The following is an 11533-nucleotide window of genomic DNA, read 5'->3' on the forward strand; positions in this document are numbered from 1 at the left end:
GCATTCTGGAAGGCAAGAGCAAATTCTCCACTTGGGGGAACAGAATGTTTAACTCCCACTTCATTTCCCAGTTATATCAGGTACAAAGAGAAATGTTTATGTTTAAAAGTTTTCTCTCCATTTTTCATCCTGGTCCCGAAGAACCACTGTGTTGAAAACACTATAAAAATAAATTTCAGTCTTTTCTTTTAAAGATAATGGACAGGGGCGCCCGGGTGGCTCAGTAGTTAGGCGTCTGCCTTCGGCTCAGGTCATGATCGCAGGGTCCTGGGACTGAGCCCTGTGCCGGGCTCCCTTTCCCACTTCCCCCTGCTTCTGTTCCCTCTCTCGCTGTGTCTCTTGTCAAAAAAATTAATAAAATCTTTTTTTAAAAATTTTTAAATTAAAAAAAATTAAAGATAATGGACAGGGAACTTGCTTGAGCATCTCTTTCATTGGACAGCTTGGTTTTCAGGCAGAATTAGCTTTAGTTGTTGTAATAATGTCTTCTATTTCATTTGTACTCCATAAAACATACCTTCCTGCAAAGGCACCAACAGTCTTTTAATTTGAAACTAAACCCCATATAAATAACCTATGGTTCACAAATAGCATTTGTGCCTAATGCAGAATGTCCTTTTACCCAGACACTGAAAATATTGGGGAGGGGGGAATGCTAGGCCTCTTTACAGAAATGGAAACTGAAAGAACTCGAGTCTGTCATGTGATCACTTTATTCTCTCCTATGACACGGACAAAACATTTCCTTTCTTAGCAAAGCCTCTTAGAATTAAAGAAAGCTATTTCGTCTTTGTTGGCCAAAGTCAAGAGTTATCAGGTCCAAGAAAAATTTAAGAAAAACCTATTTAGGGGCGCCTGGGTGGCTCAGCGGGTTAAAGCCTCTGCCTTCGGCTCAGGTCATGATCCCAGGGTCCTGGGATCGAGCCCTGCATCGGGCTCTCTGCTCAGCAGGGAGCCTGCTTCCTCCTCTCTCTCTGCCTGCCTCTCTGCCTACTTGTGATTTCTGTCTGTCAAATAAATTAAAAAAAAAATAAAAAATTAAAAAAAAAATCTTAAAAAAAAAGAAAAACCTATTTACCCTTCATCGTCCTTCGTACACTTTGTGATGAAAGAGACCGCTTTTCGGGGACCTGTTTTCCAGTTTCAAACTAGAGACCAGCGGTAAAAGGCTCAGGCATCACTTACCCGGGGAGTGCTAACTTCGGATCACCCCCGGAAGCCCGCCTGCCCGTGCCTGACCCAGCCTACATCCAGGTCTGACCTGGCCACGGTTCTGCATCCAAAATGACCATGCAAAGGCCAATCTGGACAGCGAAAACACATCAAATCCACCATTTAAATGGAGAAACTAACATTTTAATTTCATGAAAACCAATAAACTCTAAATCATAATAATCCTAAAGAAAACCATAGTACACACAGACTATGTTCGTCACTATTTTCTAGCACCGTCTGGACACCGAAGCCCTTTCTGAAGAAATCATTCACTGAGTAATGAAACTAACTCATACTTTTTTTTTTTTTAAGATTTTATTTATTTATTTGACAGACAGAGATCACAAGTAGGCAGAGAGGCAGGCAGAGAGAGAGAGGAAGGGAAGCAGGCTCCCCGCTGAGCAGAGAGCCCAATGCGGGCCTCAACCCAGGACCTGAGCCGAAGGCAGAGGCTTTAACCCACTGAGCCACCCAGGCGCCCCTAACTCATACTTCTAACCTCCTTGTCTTTCCCTCAAATACAAAACGTTTTTGTTTTTCTTTTTTTCTTTAATGTAGTCTCCACACTGAGCACAAAGCCCCAAAGCAGGGCTAGCTCATGACCTTGAGATCAAGAGCCAGTTGAGCGTCTGACTCATGATTTCGGCTCAAGTCATGACTGAGCCCCGCATCAGGCTCCACTCAGCAGGGAGTCTGCATGGGATTCTCTCTCTCTCTCTCTGCCCCTCCCCCTGCTTTGCTTGGTCTCTTTCTCCCCCAACCAATAAATAGATAAATTTAAAAATAAAAAAAAAAAAGACATTTCGCACATAGGATGAAGAGAACAGAATATACATTTTGCTAATTCCATGTGAATTAATAAGAAATTAGTAAATATAATTGCTATTTATCCATAATAGATTTACTTGTTTCACTAAACCCTCCTATCCATCTTGATATGATCCTTTTATCAATTCTCAATAATGCAGACACTTTGGCCAAGGTAGTGTGTCCTTTTTCAGTTAATACTTAGCGGTCCTGGGGCACCTGGGTGGCTCAGTGGGTTAAGCCGCTGCCTTCAGCTCAGGTCATGATCCCAGGGTCCTGGGATCTAGCCCAGGATCAGGCTCTCTGCTCAGCAGGGAGCCTGCTTCCCCCTCTCTTTCTCTGCCTGCCTCTCTGCCTACTTGTGATCTCTGTCAAAGAGATAAATAAATAAAAATCTTTTTAAAAAGAAACTTAGTGTTCCTGATTTGAAATATAACGGATAGAAAAGTTCAAACCCCTTCTTGGAAATAAAAACACAGCACCACAGTAATCAGGGCACAACCCTGAGAGACACCAGAATAAAACCAGCCCTTCCCTGTGGTTCTTCTATGTACTGCCCTCAAGGCAATACACACAGGCACCTCCCTACCCTCCTGGCCCCTCCACTCTCCTCAGCCCTTCAGGAGAAGCCAGCAGAGCATCCTGCCACATGAGCAAAGGGTCTCTACAGACCTCAGCCCTTCCAGAAGCTCAACTTGCAATTTCTGGCCTATTTCCCATGTCACCGCACCTAAGGAAGGTCCCCCTTAGATCCAAACTCTCAAAGCTCAGCCATAATGAGCTCCTTTGCTTTTCCCACGGAGGTTCTCCAGTGGCCAGGAGAACTTCTAGAGAAGACTGCAGATCCCTGTTCTTTATCCCCGCCCCAGGGGAACCCCAGTCTCACTTGGCTCCACGAAGCTCTCTTCCCCATTGCTGACTCCCTTGCTGCCAGCGGTCAGAAGCTGTTCCTAACCTTCCTTCTTACCTGCTTCATACCACCTTCTCCCTGCCGTCAGCTTCAGAGACGGGGGCATCAGGCGAGACCTCTCCCAGAGCCCTTCCTACCTTCCGACCTTTCCCACTCCCGCACAGCTGTCCATGGCAAGCCAGTCCTCCAAATCCACTGCGAGCTGGCTGCCCCCCTCTCCTGCACTCTTGACCACACCTGTCATCTCTACCTGCTGGCATAAAGAGCCTAATCTTAGCCTGCAGACCCTACTATCAGTGCCCTGTCTCGTGGGCACGCCGCCTCCAGGAAAGCGCTCAACGGCTGGGACAAATTAGGGACCTCTAGCTCCTTCCCGGCCCCTCTGCAATCCACTCCTGATACCACCGCTAAAATCCAGGCTGTAGGAAGGCATCTGGGGGTGGAGGAACAGTTCTGTATCACCATTTTTGGGGTGGATACGTATTTCTTTGCATTTGTGGAGACCCAAAGAATTTACTCTATGTAAAAGGGGGTGGAACTACCAGGAATACTGGGAGGCCCAAAATGAAGAGCAACGGTAACAAAGGACCTAAGTCCGTCCCCGTCAACAGTATCAGCGCCTGGGAGGAGGACGGAAGAAAGAACTAGCTGAAGCCCCGAGAAAACACAATCCTGACCGTATGCTCTAAGGCCGCAGAGGAGGGAAACGTGCACATACTCTCTCCTCTCCTCAGTACAAAAATTGCCGAATCAGAGTAAGGTCTGCGATCTCGTTAGCAGCAGTGTACCGGGGATAACTGCTTCCTTGTGATGACTGTGTCTTAATGACGCAGGGTGGTCAGGGACAGCTGGGTAAAGGGTTCCTGGAAACTCCCTGTGGTATCTTTGCAACTCTTCTGTAAGTTATAATAATTTCAAAATAGCTAAATGAAGATAGTGCTATCATTTAGTCGTGTAGAGCTACTAAAAGAAAATCAAGCGAGTGCATCGTGGCTGGAAACACTCTGTACCACGGCCCCGTTTGTGGCCTGCGTCCTTTCCCGCCGCCGTGGTCTTACAGCAGAATTCCATGCCCCAGGCATCCTTGCCTCTCGTGAACCCCAGAGCACCGCCAGGAGCCCACCAGACTCCCTGGCTCTCCCCTCCCCACCGCCTGGGTCCTGTCTGACTCTATACCTCCCTGCGTCCAAGGGCAGCGGCAGCAACCCCCTGGTCCCAACCACCTGCCCTTTCACAGAACTCAGGCACTTCCCCATTCAGCCCTAATTCTACCTGCAGAGCCACCTCTCCGAACTGCCTGCTTCATGCTCCACTTGGCTCCCCTAGCTGCGCGGCAAAGTTACCCTAAAGCCCTCATATTCCGCCCAACCTGTTCCTCCTGAGCCCTGTCCGTGTTATGTCGATGATATTCACCTTTTCTGTGAAAACATGAAAAGCCCTCAGGCAGCATTTCACAAGCAATGAAACAGACGTGACTTCTGTAGGATCTTACTAGGCTTCTTGCCAACACAAGGCTGAAATACACATAGTAAATGCTGATTTTTCTACACAGGAACAGACTCCTTCCAGCAGGACAGCTAATTATCATGCTAATGAATATTCTAAATCTCTGAAAAGAAAAATGCGGCAGTCCCCGGATTCTGATCTAACCAAAGGTCCTTTTTTTTCTGATCCATGAATACAAATGCCAAAATGATTTCCCAAAAGGATATACCAATTTTTGTTGCTGCCTTTATGCATTAAAAAGGAGTTATTTTAAGCTCATCCTGTCTCTCAACTTCATAAATATTTATTAGCAAATATCTAAGGCAGCAAAAAGATAACTTATTACATACTGATTTCTACGTTATTGGTTATTAGAAAGTTTGAAACTTTTCCCACGTGGTTTGCTTACCAGTTTTAAGAGAAGTATTTGTTCACTGAATAATGAATGGATGCAGAGGGAGATGATGAATATCCTATTTGCTTCTTTCTGCCGCTCTACGAGATATCTTACCAACCTGTGCTCTTGTCACTTAGTGAATAATAATCAGCAAAAGCACAGCAAACCCATCCATACAGTTCCCTAAAATAAATTAGTTTCTATGGACAAACCCTGACGAAGAGAAGGAGCATTCGACATCGCAGCTACACAACATGCAGACCACAGGTGGGAGGGCACAGTGCCTCACTCTAGCACTGTTCCAGTCCAGCACTAACGTTCCCTTTGCTCTGACTTCCTCACGCCAGAAAATTTTCCACCTAAAAAATGAGGGTAACAGTATATACCCAGCCCCGGGGATATACGGGAAGGACTGGGTACTTAACGATTTGAGAGAGGGCACTGTCAAAGTCAAACACACGGCACAAAAAAGCACAGAAAGTGCCCGATTCAAACAAGGAGTGGCCACTGGTCAGAGAATTTCAAGGAATGTTCCTCCTCCTGTCACCCCACAACCACTTGGGAGATCTACACCCAGGGCCAGGACACCTTCCTGGCCAAGCATTCAGGACCGCATTGTGGAGAACGGTGTGTGATTATTAACCTTCCTTCTCACAGGGTTTGAGCAAGAGAAGGAACGAAGCTAAGTGGACAGCACTCTCGGGTGGGGAGGCTGGCCCTGAGGGCCCGGGCGATGGGAGATCCCGCACAGAGCCCACAGGCCGGGCTGTGAGCCTCGGTCGGGGTCAGAGTTAGAGACTGGGGCACAAATCAAAGCCACCAGGTCAGAACCGCGGAGGCAGACAGAAGAGGTGCCCAGACAGAGACGGCATGGCACCATCCTCATCAGAGCCCACCTGCACCCGACAGCCCCCAAATCACAGCAGACATCCGGACACAGCACCTCACAGTTTGCACAACTTCCCACCAACAGCCGCTCTCCCCTGAAGATGGATGGAACATTGGCGAAGGTCACACCTAAGAGATGGGGCTTCTCGAAATCCTCAGAACCCCTGCAAACAAGGTCTTCCCAGGGGAGCCCCAAGAATTGTCTAACACTCTTAAGTTCTGAATCTTGGTTAATTTTTAAAAAATCAATCAATAATTAATGTGATCTGAGGAACAGAAAAGAAAATAACGTATACCTCCATCTGTTTCGAGAGTCACACTCAACAAGAAAGTGGTTCTCATATAGGATTTCCCATGAAGGACAAATATAGAAGAAATTACATCCTGAAGATGTGAATTTTCATACTGTTCCAGTCGCCTACACTTTGCTTTAATCTTCTTCATTTAACTCTGTCACTACCCTTGGCAGTCCCCATCATCAAAGCTACACTGTAAATTGGGAAAGACAGATGCAAACCTCCAGTTCCCAAGTCCATTTTATTTCATCTATTTGTTTTGCCTTCATAAAACCAAATGCTCAAAATTTAACGTTAATGAGTTTTTAACTATCTCCCGAAGGCTCACAAATCTGTAAAAATTCTTGAGAAGTGTAATAAAAGATACAAATTGCAGACCAAAAATATCATCGACCCAAATTCAATTCTATTTGCCAGATGCCTGTTCAGTGTCGATACTGAAACTTAGGCCATAGAAAAAAGCTGCTTAACTCCCCATCCAAGGAATAATAATTTTTTTAAAAGATCTTATTTATTTTAGAGAGTGCGAGAGAGCACGCACATCTGCATATATGCTCGCGAGCAGAAGATGCACAGGGAGGAGGAGGAGGGAAAATCCCAAGCCGACTGTGCTCAGCTTGATCCCACAACCCGATCCCAAAACCCGGAGATCACAATCGGGGCCGAAATCAAGAGTCAGACACTCAAGCAACTGAGGCTCCCCAGAATGTAATTTTGTATTGACGTAGTCTTCTAAAAGTCTGACAGCTAGGGGTGCCTGGACGGCTCAGTCATTAAGTATCTGCCTTCAGCTCAGGTCATGACCCTGGGGTCCTGGGATGAGTCCCACATCAGCTCCCAGCTCAGCAGGGAATCTGCCGCTGCCTGCTGCTCTCCCTGCTTGTGTTCTCTCTCTGCCAAATACACAAACAAAATCCTAAAAAAAAAAATCTGACAGCTAGACAAAAACCATATCCTGGCAGTCTTACGGAAAGATTCGCTAAGTGAAAGAAGAAAGTGAGTCATGCGAGAAGGTGAGCCCAGCACTGGTGCAGATGCCTGGCAAAGACCAAAAGTGGGGACAGCCAGCACACGAATCATAGTTTCTGGCGCATTCTCCACTAAAAGGAACCAGGGTCCCTTGGAGAAATGGCTGATTCTAGGATCAGGCAGGAAATACACAACAGGGGCCTGGAGCACCTAGTGCTGGTAAGGAAGCAAGGGCCCAGAACGACACGACGACATTGACAAGGACACAGAGGTCAACTGAAAGAGTGTGCCGTGGCCAGAGCTGGTGCGACTCGGGTAACAAACAAAGCAGTACTGGATTATAACCCAAAGTATAAAATAAAAGCCCATGAGTCCCTGATGACACGAAGGACTGATGGTCTCAAGGGGAGACAGCAGGTAAACCTCCCGCATGGGGGAACTCTGAGTGACCACCCTGGCGCCCCGCCCTTCCTCAGGGGAAGAGGATTCCCAACTCCTGAAGTGACTTTCTTCCAAAGAGGATAGTGCAGAAAGGAAAGAAAAGAGTAACTTTCGGTAGAAATGCCTGACACCCCCTCTCTGAGCCAGATGACCAAGGTCACCATTCAAAGTGGTAACTTGCAGGTAGAGCAGGTCCCGCGTTGATGTGAGGAGAACAGCACATTACCCCAGAAACAGGCTTCCTCAGTCTAACCACGAGAAAGACGTTGCACAAAGCCCAGCCGCCACCCGCTCCACAAACCACCGACCGCCGCTCCTCGGAAGCGCAGGATCATGGATCACAAGCAAGTCTGAGAAAGCATCACAGCCAAGAGAGGGGTACGGAGACGCAGCAACTAAACATAACGTGACGTCCTGCATGGGATGCCGGAACAGAACAGGGCATCGGGTAAAAACGGAGGAAATCTAAAGAAATCACAGGCTTTAGTTTTTTTTTTAAAGTGAGTAAGACAGGGGCGCTGGGTGGCTCAGTCGGTTAAGCACCTGCCTTCGGCTCATGATCTCAGGGGTCCTGGGATCCCAGGGCTCTGGGATGGAGCCCCTCGTCAGGCTTCCGAGCTCAGAGGGCAGTCTGCTTCTCCCTCTCCCTCCGCTCCTCCCCACTGCTCGTTCTCTCTCAAATAAATAAATAAATTTTATTAAAAATAAATAAATAAATAAAAGCAAGTAAGGCAGAGATAATGAACAGCTAGCTAAGAGGGTGGGAGGGCGCTAAAACGTGAAGAGGGGACTGGGACGAGCAGTCCCTGGAGAAAGGCCACACTTGGGTGGGCCAATAGCTTTACAAACAAGGTATTCCTAAAATGTTTACGGCACAGCTCTCTGTATGGGGAGATTAATCTTCCCTTTTATCCTCTTAGCAATAAGCTGCCTCAAGGTCAGCCACTGACAAATCAAAATGACTTAACTTTTTTTTTTTTTTTTTTAATTGGGACACCTGGGTGGCTCAGTCGGTAAGCGTCTGCCTTTGGCTCCAGTCATGATCCCAGGATCCTGGTATCAAGCCCCGCATCAGGCTCTCTGCTCGGCGGGAAGCCTACTCCCCCTCTGCCCCCACCCCCTGGCTTGTGTTCCCTCTCTTGCTGTGTGTCTCTGTGTCAAATAAATAAATAAAATCTTAAAAAAAAAAAGATTTTATTTATTTGTAAGAGACAGAGTGCCCACAAGCAGGGGAAGCGGTAGGCAGAAGGAGAAGCAGGCTCCCCACCAAGCAAGGAGGCCGCCGCAGGACTTGACCCCAGCCAAAGGCAGGATCGTGACCTCAGCTGAAGGCAGGTGCTTAACCAACAGAGCCACCCAGGTATCCCTAACTTAACTTTTAAACCAACGTTTATTAGAAATAGGATTTCCAGGAGCGCCTGGCGGGCTCAGTCAGTGGAATGTTGGAATTTTGGTCTGAGGGCTGAATTCGAGCCCCAGGTTGGGTGTAAAGATTACTTAAGAAATAAAATCTTTAAAACAAAACAAAACCAAACCAAAGACACGACAAGACAAAACAAAGGAACAGAATTTCCCAAAGTTTGCATATTCCATGCTCTCTGCACACGAAATGACTGGGACAATCTTCCACTACCACACCCAGCCCCAATCTGTGGCCAAAGATGATAAATGACTTATTTGGTGTCTCTTTTTACCTAATGGCAGACAATATGACAAATGGATCACTAATAATTTAATATATAAGACAATAGCCTATTAAAAAAAAACAGATCCCTCTGGGGGCGCCTGGGTGGTTCAGTCGGTTAAGCATCCGACTCCTGATTTGGGCTCAAGGTCATGATCTCAGGGTCATGAGATCCCTCCCAGGATCTGGCTTTGTGCTGGGCATGGAGCCTGCTTGAGATTGTGTCTCTCTCCCTCTTCCTTGGCCCCTTCCCACCTTTAAAAAAAAGTACCTCCTAAACAAAGGTTTGGTCGTACAGGTCACATGGAAATAAATGAATTGTTTATGCCTCTCACTATGATTTAGGTATCTTCTAACAAAGCTGGTCTTTCCTTCCACGATAACACTGTAAATGGGGTCTGCTGTCCAAACTTTGGCAGCCGTAAACAGAAACTGCTGCTTCCCTTTAAATAAATTATATGCAGAACGCTTTCCCAGTCATCCACTGCAATCCACTTGTGAAGCCAATACAACGAATGGCCTGCATGCAGGAAAACAGAACAAGGTAATACATTTATTTTTTTTTTTTGTGGTAAAATACTCATACCACAAAGTTTACCATCTTAACTAAATAATATTTTTAAGGAGGCTCCAAGCCCTGAACTGAGATTGGAGTCAGACACCTCACCGACGGAGCCACCCAGGTGCCCTTTAACGATATAATTTTAATATGAAAACTACATAAAAATAATAAAAGCAAAAAAATGCTACCTACTATTTCTAAAACAATTAGCTGAGCTGTCCCCCAATGTTTGCTGAAAGTGTCTTAAAACCTCTAAAGGGCAATTTAACTCACACATTCTCCAAGGTTTGGACTTCAGACTTCGGACACACAAACACACACACACACACACACTCTCTCTCTCTCACTCTCTCTCTCTCTCTCTCGAACACACAACTGATTCACTGAACATTTGTATGTCATACCCCAGCCACTCACTTGAGAGAGATTCAAACCTAATTTTTGGGTTTTTTTCTGAGATATCCAGTTAAAGGGCCTGGGAGAGATTTACAATCGTACCTCATTTCAAGTCTCTTCCGTGGAGTTTCCCCATCTACCTATTCCTCAAAATCAGACTCCCCTCTCCCTATACTGTTTTTCTCTCAGACACTCAAAATAAGAGTATCCCCTCTATTTCTCTCTCACGGAGTCCTGCCCATTTTCCTCAGGCACGTCACATCTGTCCTCTCTAGAATGCCTTCCCTCCTCTAGCTGTGAACCAGGTCACCTCACACCTAGACAAAGACAACACCCGATTCTCCAACCTCTCATTCGGAACTGCCTGACTCAACCATCTACACTCCCTTTCAACCATATCTATCACTCCCCTCTATTCAAAATCCTCAAATCACTTTCCAAACTACAGCCGAACTCCTTGGCCTGACCCCATAGGCCCTATCCAGCTGAGTGAGGGCCAACCACCGCCAGGCCGCACCCGGCAGGTATCCCCTGCAGGCGCACCTCTCCTTGGGCCTCGTGATTTCTTGGCCCGACACACACACCCCTCCGTGGGCCATGTTTGAGAACCCATTCCTCAGGTTTTTCTCGAAGAGCCTCAACTTCATCATTTTAAAAATGGGCACCGATAACAACAGCCATTGCACAGGACTGCCGTGTAAGTGAAAACACGTAATACATACACAAAGCACCAACGCATCAGCATTAAAATGCTATTTTCTGGACACGTGGGTGGCTCAGTGGGTTAAGCCTCTGCCTTCGGCTCAGGTCATGATCTCGGGGTCCTGGGATCAAGCCCCACATCAGGCTCTCTGCTCAGCGGGGAGCCTGCTTCCCTTCCTCTCTCACTGCCTGCCTCTGTCTACTTGTGATCTCTGTCAAATAAATTAAAAAAGAAAAAAATCTTTAAAACTGGTAAATGTAAAGTAAATAAGTAAATAAATAAAATGCTATTTTCCTCCTTTCTGTTGAATTGTGAGAATAGCAAAACAAAACAGAAAAAAAAAAAAAGGAAAACTGAGTAAGTGTTTTTGAGGTGAGGAAGTAAAGTAAGTTGGAGGTAATGACGGTTTGGTTGGAGGAAAAGCAAGGCACTTTGCAAAGTGAAGGCACCGCTTCCTTACTACATCTCATTTCACTTCACAACATACAGCTTTTCTCCTCCCGTGGAGGCGCCCCAGTCCCACCACCAGCCACCGCTAGGATCACGAGACTTCGTACCTGGAAAAGAGCGTAGTTTCCTCTGAAAAGGCAGCAGAATTTCAACCTGCAAAGCAAAATACCTCAGCAGGTCCCTCTGACTGTCCCGTAACCCTTTTTCCCAATTTCGAAACTGTCTTCTGAGCCAAGCGTGACTGGCTGCGATCTCAACAACTCCTTTCCCAACCTTGGCCCAACCCACACGGCGGGACCACGTTCACACGCTGACGGACATGGCACCAGG

The sequence above is a fragment of the Martes martes genome (assembly GCF_963455335.1).
Source record: "Martes martes genome assembly, chromosome: 13".
Lineage (NCBI taxonomy): Eukaryota > Metazoa > Chordata > Mammalia > Carnivora > Mustelidae > Martes > Martes martes.